Genomic DNA, 8,277 nt, shown 5'->3' on the forward strand with positions numbered 1-8,277 from the left:
ACCCCACCAGCACAGTTAAGGGTTAATTTATTATTATAGCGTCCTTATATGAGGTATCCAGGACCAGTTTACTTACCTTACTAGTCAAAAGCTCAACTTATCAATATACTTTTTTTTTATCACAATATTGCGAGCGGTGATTATATTCAGTGAGAAAAAGCAGAAAGGCTATTACTCACCGCAAAAAATAGGTAGCAAATTTTCTTCTACATGCAACAGGTAGCGCTTTAGGTTCCATACATTCAATCAGTAATCACTTTAAGGTGCTCGTAAATACAACATAAAAAGCACGATGTTGTGGCCACCTAGCGTAGGTTAGTGTTTAGTTTTCGCATGAATAATCGACTTTGCAAACACCTACCGCCATTTCACACCTGCTCCCTATGGACGCATCTCCGCGGGCCCAGCAGGTTCGCCCTGCCCTAAATCGTTGGTGCGAGAACCTCGCAATTGTTTCCTTTTACGCACATACTCATATCGCCAGCAAATGTGAACTTCAACTGCACAAAATGAGGTATTGTTCCATTGCTCACTGGAAATATTTCGAAGAGGTATAGAAAGATAATTCGTGATAGAATTTTAATTTTTTTGAACGATTATTTGGTGGTCCCACTTGAATTTCACTTGTGCTACGTGGGATATTGTAATTTCACTGGAAATGCAATACCAATAAGTAGATAATTTGTGACAAGTTTCCTTTTTTTTTAAAAAAAAAAAAAAAACTTAAGTTGTGCTCTTAAACTTAACTTAACACACATGTAAGTCAATATTTACAAGATGTGTGTTTTATAATTCTACACTTAAATTAAAGTAGTGAAAACCGGATGGCATGCAAAAGTTATATACATAAAATCTGTTACAACCATGTGCACTGCGCAATTTGAAATTAGTTTCTGTTTTTCCTTCCTTTCTGCTTTTAATTTTCGCGACTTTCTTTCAGAAATACAATGAAATCTGTGCCACTAGTCTGATAACCGTTTTGAAATTTTGATTAATGTAGGGCAGTGCTTCCCAACTTCGTTTACCTGTTGAACCCCTCTCCCCTCCCCCAGCGTCGTGAACCCTGAATAGTTCACGCCTTCTCCTTGCCGCTCATTCTTCTGACACACTTTTGATTTCAGAGGCAGTACTCAATTCTCAAATACTCAAGATTTATAATCATAATTGTTATCAATTTATATTTGTTTCCACCAAAAGTTCTGCACACTATTATAATAAGTATTATTTTTGGGTTAAGTTCCGCAGTTGACCAACCAAATTAGAAAATTTAGGAGGAAACTGATAGAATTATGAGAAACTTAAACCTCAGATAAATGAAAAAGGTAACGAAGATTGCCACTGTACGCCGATTAATTACGGAGAAATGTATGCACGGTGTTTCAAATCTACTGTCTTAGTAACTAATCTAGGAAGTATGTGATGCAACATGGAAGTGAAAGATGCAGATCGATCCTAGCAAGACTAGATAGTGTCCCATAACTGATCGTTTCTTCGGGCTGGGTGCTATTCTATTTTAAAGGGGGGAGGGGGGTAAATTTGTTGAATCTACGAAAGAAACATGTGAATTGATTTCCAAAATAAGATTGTACAAGTAATCACAATAGCTATATCTGAATCTCTCTCATATGTATCTGGTACAAATACGAAGTACAATGCAAAATGTACTACGTAGTACTCCATAAAGAAGAAATGAAGTGAAGTGCTATGTGAAAGTAGTGTACAAAGTGAATGCATAAGTACCGCAAAGCTGTTCCACCTGCAAGACATGTTTATATGCCATACGAAGCATTTTTCCACTATTCTGGGAATTGCGTGTAAACAAATCGTCGTTGACGCAACTACGCGCAGGTCCTCCAACTGCCCACCTATCCTTGCTCTGTTAGACAGCATTCGTGTTTTTAGGAGACATGTAGCACAAGTTAGTTCTTATTTTATTGTTGGGTCATGTTTTATAAAGTATACTTTCTATACCACATGTTAACACGCTGAATTTATAAGCTAAGAGCAGTAAATGAAGTAAGTTTACGTCCCATAGGTATGCCGGCTAGACTAAAGGAGACGGTGATGATGAAAAATGAATGATGGAATGAATAAAGTGGGAGGAAACCGGAGAATCCAGAAAAATCCCACGTACACGGTGTTTGTCCACCACAAAGTTCACTGGGCACGAACTGTGATCGGACCAGGGACCTCATGCATCAGGGGGTGACCGCTCTACAACTGAGCTACCGCGGCCCAACGATAATAGAAGTGTCGAAGCTATATCCTTCTTCACAGTGATAAGGAAACAAGTTCATAATTCCATTCAGACAATGTTTTCGTTTTTTTCTGCATATGATCGAGTTTCCAACACTGTTAATTGAGAAGATTTTCTTTTGCGCAATGATACAATATCGTAAAACAGATCTAATTTGTAATTTCTAAAAGGAATACAAAATAAATCAGAAAGGAGTAAAAAGGAAATAAAGATACGCGATTATTCTAAATTTAATTTTACATTGCATAGAAACGATTTCTTTTCGCGTCTCATGCAATTAGCTTGCAATAGTTCAACATTAGCCGGAAGCAAACATGCAGATAGAGCAGAATGGAAAAAAAAAAAAAACAAACACACACACACAACGAAACTGCAGACATAAGATGGAAACACACTGAAGAGAACGTTCTCATCACAGGCAATTGATTTGCTGAGATAGGGACGCCAGATCCTTCGAACAACGCCGAGCGAACTTACAAATAGAAGCAAGGACTTGTAACACTAAGCTTTTTACCTCGGTATTTCAAACTCGCAACACCTCTGTGCGCGAGCTACTCCGATTTGTGTTATTTTGTTATCCAAACATATACGAATCTGAAGAAGAAAATACCTAAAATGAGAAAAGGACTATCATAGACTTTTAGGGTACTTCAGATCCTTAGAAGACACCCTCGTGGTCCTCCCAAAAGAGGGAAAATCATCGAAAACTTCGTCCATACCCAAAAGAAGGAAGAGATAATTGCCTAGCAGTCTACGATGCTGGAGTCCAGATTCATAAGTGGTCGTCGCCCAGAGTTAATCTCCAATCAATCTAGATGCTTAATGGACTAAAAACCTTCCCACCTCATTTTTCGGACTAGTGTCACTTAACAACCTTCAGGAACTGTGTATTAGTGAAGTGCTAGTGTGAGTGTTAATACAGACTACTACGAACTGGAATGGTTGGAACCAAAGCCGTAAGTAGTATTCATTTATTGGAAAATCCGAGACAGTTGCAGTTTCTATACATACATTCTCCATCCTGCTCTCATATCTGAATGTTTCCTTTTAGGCTGTGTTGTTTCCAATCCAACACCAACCCAAAAATCTATCGGGAATTAAATTTCAAATTAGATTCGTTTTAAGAAACAAAGGCACTCGCATTAAAGCCTCACACATTGCCTTTGCTGTGAATGAATATTTCCTTTCTGCTCGCACATTTCCTCCTCGAAACTGTGTACCTTTTCATTCACCCAAAATGCTCTCCCAATAACTTAAAAATGAAGATACGTTCTAGGTTGAAGGTACGGAAACCTCATCTTGACAAGAACGTTTAATGTGCGCTGTGCCCTGAGACCAGGTAAGACTCAGGAGCATATGCACACAACGTGGTGCCGAAACCCGATTTACACGAACCGTGGTGCCGCACCCTGCTCGTACCCTTGTGGCCCCAGGCTCACAACGTATTGCCCGAAACCCGCTTTTCCCGTAGTGGTCCTGCGGACAAACAACGTGATGCTGAAACCCGATTTATCCACAACGTGGTACCCGTGCTTTGTATGCATCTTACTTTTGTAATGCCATTCGTACCTAGGGACTTCACTATTCTTTTACGGCTCTTCGCCTTTAAGGATATTCGCTTTGTTTATGGCTGAACATCAGAGTGTTTCTTTTACTAGAACGACGCACTCCCAACGCTCTTGGATTTTGTGGCCGGGGTTCCCCGTTCATTCCCCGCCAGGGCACGAGTCCGAACCCGCTCAACTTTTTGGTCGTTGTCGCCCTTACGCCCTAAACGTGGCTTTGTGCGAGGTTCTGATACTTTGTCATCATGCCCCCCCCTGGATCAAGTTTTGTTGGCCGCACTAACTTTTCTATGGATAACTCGTCTCGAGTTCGATGTCCGCATACGTACTATTTTTGTGGTGTCTGTACTTCTCCAGATTTTCACTGACCTAAGGACCATGTTTAATACATTATCCATAGACAGACCATTATAGTTAGCGTAAGTTTTATCGCGATTGTTTACTATGCCATATTCATACCGACTACCACATATCCTGCAATTCTCTCGTTTTGTCGTGTCAGCTTCAGCTGAGTTACGTGCAGACGCGTAGACTTTTACTTGCTTTAGGTGAATAACCTTCTTATCATCATGAAGCATGTCATCTTGCTTGTTTGTGTAATTGTCTTCATGGTTACTGATGGTAGTTCTTTCTCAGTCCCGCTGTCCGCGCAGTATTCATTCCCATCTCTTGGAACAGTTTCAATCCCACGGCTTGGCCCTTCTTTATTCGAACACCTATTTTGTACCTGTTCGTATCCATTTGGATTTTGGCTTCCAAACTTATCGATTGTCTGGTTGCCCTACTTGGAATAGACATTTGTCGTCTCATAGAGAAACGGATCGGGAATTTCGTGACAGGATTATTTCTCAAATCCCTTGTCATTTTCAACTCGCGGAAAAACGGGACGACTTAACTTGTTCCAATCGTCGTACGAAAAGGGCTGTTATTCCCTTTTTACTTGGTATTACCACCTTGGGACTATCGTCGTACAATACTTACCAAATACACAAGATAAATGGTGTGGTCAACTCCTTAGAAAAACATGATCAAATTTTAGCGTCGGAAATAGACTCTCTTAAACGTACGCTTCACAGGGAAATTTCTATCATGCATGATGTTGTCCTTACTGTTAGACGGACTTTGGCAGGAATTCAGTCTTCGTTAGGAGCCTTGTATTGTCATCTTGCGAATACAGAAGGCTTCCTTATTGCTAATTTGACTCTTGTCTTGACTAGGGAAGACATAATTCGTATGTTTGAAGATATATATGCCAATCGTTTAACTATGCGTTTGTTGCCATCCCATGTTGCTCGCCAATACATACAGGGAAACAAACAATTACGTGATACAGTATACCTTTCGGACATAGGTTTGTTTTACTCCGTTACAAAGGTCTCCTTATTACAATATTCCCTTGACCATGATGTAATTACCATTCTATTGAAGATCCCTCTCGTATCCCACACGGATATAGCTCACCTCTATTCCATTGTTAATACCGGAGTTTTATCTGGAAACACGTTAACATCTCTTGTTTTACCACCATTTGTTTACCTGCATAACGCCAATTTTTATACTGTAAATATGGCCCATTGTCAACAGCCTGCTCCCTAAGGACGCACCCCCTCTCTAACCGCTAAGGCCCTCTGCTGGACTCCTGCTATGACCGTTAGATAGCATTGGTGTTTTGTACACTGAACTTTTTATGCTATATGTCCAGATTGTATTTTTAGTATACTAAGCCCTCCTGAAGTAAATCTTCAAGTGGTAATAAAGCTTCTCATTTAATGCGAGCTCTGCTAGAAGAAATACAAAGCTCGAATATTGCCTCTGGTCCTTATAAACACGTCTGTTCATGCAAAGTATGCCAGCACCTTAAATTTAACGTCTTTATGTTCGAACATTCGTAATATTTATAATTACAAATATAGTTTCGGGGTATGTTTAGTACAAGGGGTCCAGAAGCACGTAAAAAAACACAAAATTTACAGGAGAAATGAGTGATACAAATACTTAGACGTAACATAACGTAACCAAATCTAACCTAATCTAACATAAACTAACGTAAGCTAACCTGAACAAACCTAAACTAACGTAATATTAGTAGAAATAAGCGAAATTCTATCATTTTTTTGGAAATGTATGCGGGACTCCTACACTAATATAACATAAACTAAACTAACCTAACGTAACCTAAACTAGCCTAACCTAACTTAAACTAACTAACCCTACCATAAACTAACCGAATGTGAACAGAAATTACCAAAATTGTAACATTTTTTAGAGAAAAAAGCTGGACCCCTTCTGCTAAACATAGGCCATAGTTTCTATCAGTAATTTGCGTTCCCTTCGTCACCTCCCAGCGACCCCACAGGTTGGGAACACTGATTTTCGAAGTATGGCAACTAAGAAAGTTCACGTAACATATATCTAGATAAGTCTTCAACACTGCACCTCCACATGTAACAAACAGGACAATGTTTAGTAGAAGGGGCCCAGGTATTTTTTTTTTTTTAATCTGCAATTTCGGTAGTTTTAGTTCACATTACGTTAGTTTAGTTTATGTTACATTGTACTAGTGTAGGGGTTCTGCATAATTTTCGAAAAATTGATAGAATTTCCTCTATTTCTATTAATATTAGGGTAGTTTAGATCAGTTTAGGTTAGATTTGGTTACATTATCTTACGTCTAAGTACTTAAACCTAACATATCTTTGCCCCGTAAATTCTGAATTTTTAAAGTACTTCTGGACCCCTTATGCTAAACATTTACCAACAGAAGTATTACATCAGGTATGTAAAATATAAATCCTTTGTTAATTGACACATACCACCCGCAAACTTTCAATAAAAGTCCTGTATTCTTAATCTACTTCGTTTATTTATTGTAGAAATTAAGAGTAACCCTTCGTTTTATTCTGTACAATCTCAAACGCCATATACATACCATACACATATACTTGCATTTACTGCTACGTCCATCTCGGAATCCTGAACGAAAATACCTTCCACAAATTCCTTTACGTGGTGACAGAGGCGTAGATGTAAGTCTAAGGTTTGCCTCGATCCTCCTTAAATATTGTTATAAATAAAGTTAAGGCTTCGCCTCTATCCTGATATATTGTTATTAATGCAGTTAAGTCCAGCCTCATCTCATTGAAGACACAAAAAATTTCCGACCTTTTAACCCTTGCTCCTGACATCTATTGATTTCGACTAGTATTTACTCATGCACTGTGAACTTATGATGCATTTATGTCAAATTTATGCCAAGCAAACAAAATAATCTTTATTTCTTTTTCTTCTTCTTCCACCATTTACAGACGAATATAATTGTATTCTTCTTCTTCTTCTGTTTCGTATTAACTCGTATGAGGTTAAATTTAAATTGTAGTTGCTTTAACCTATCGTGACGTACAGTTATGTGGAACTAGTCCAATATTGTCCATGTTCCTTATTCAATATACTAATACTGCGTAATGTAAAACGTAATAACTTGTAAGTAATGATGCGAGGTGGAAAATTTGCCGTTATATTTTTTCGGAAAACTTTTCGTTCTAAAGAAATATTAGTGATCAAGTAACAATTCTTCGTTAACCATAAAATTGATTGAATTCATGTGAATTCATTAAGGTGTCGGGTCGGGTCAGGTTGAACACCAACCCGACCCGACCCGTGGCCCGAATTGACTGACCCGATGCGAGTATCCTGACCCGAGTCGGGTCGGATCGGGTCAACCAGACTCGTTTGAAAGCACTACGGTCACGACACTGGGTGAACGCCAAAATGCACTTCCATTGGGAATTAAACCCGGACCACGTGTACCGAAGTCTTACACGTTAACCACTAGCTAGATCAAGCGGGGGATTTGTATATGCATCTTAGGGAATGTTTGGCACTTTTGAGGTTTGGTTCTTTCTTTTTATAACTGATACCAATGTCCGACGTGGCAGAAATTTATTTATTTATTCTTGCTTTAGTTCTATGTGACGAAATTTTAATTCAAGGTTAGTGTTCTCACCTGCTCGGAAGGTGTCTTCCTGTTTCGCCTATTCCTGTTCTGCCTACTAGTCTCAAAGCAATATTTATCAAGATTTCTTCGTTATCAAGATTGTAGGCGAAACAGGAATTCCTGTTTTGCCTATTCCTGCTTCGCCTACTGTTAAGATGAAGGGATACTTTTGAGTCTGGGATTTTTCTTGGGAGTTTTATTTCTAATGTATGTGAATTAAGTTATTCCGTAACATAATTTAATATTAATGAAACTTTATCAATAGTCGCGATTTTGAAAACAACTATAATATGAACAACAAATGGAAGAAGTAAATGTACTTTCACTTTTACCAAATATTATCTTAGCTAGTCGAAAAATATTGCGCTCTGATTGGCGTTTCATTGGGGAGAGAACAAATCAGAATCTCAGAATACGTCTAGCTTTGAATCAGTGTTGGGCAAATTTCAATTGAATTAACA

General features: G+C 38.6%; 1 protein-coding gene across 1 annotated transcript in view; it reads right to left on the minus strand.

The window, feature by feature from the left end:
• The window catches only part of LOC145686019 (uncharacterized), a 28,905-nt gene extending 21,788 nt beyond the window's left edge, over positions 1 to 7,117 (minus strand). Inside the window, exon 1 of the mRNA XM_081758865.1 lies at positions 6,752 to 7,117. The gene's annotated coding sequence lies outside the window, so the exon portion shown is untranslated. The remainder of the gene's footprint in view (positions 1 to 6,751) is intronic.
• Between the last annotated feature and the right edge of the window lie 1,160 nt (positions 7,118 to 8,277).

Source organism: Thermobia domestica, chromosome 5, assembly GCF_964235325.1.
Source record: "Thermobia domestica chromosome 5, izTheDome1.hap1.1, whole genome shotgun sequence".
In the NCBI taxonomy this organism is placed as follows: Eukaryota; Metazoa; Arthropoda; class Insecta; order Zygentoma; family Lepismatidae; genus Thermobia; species Thermobia domestica.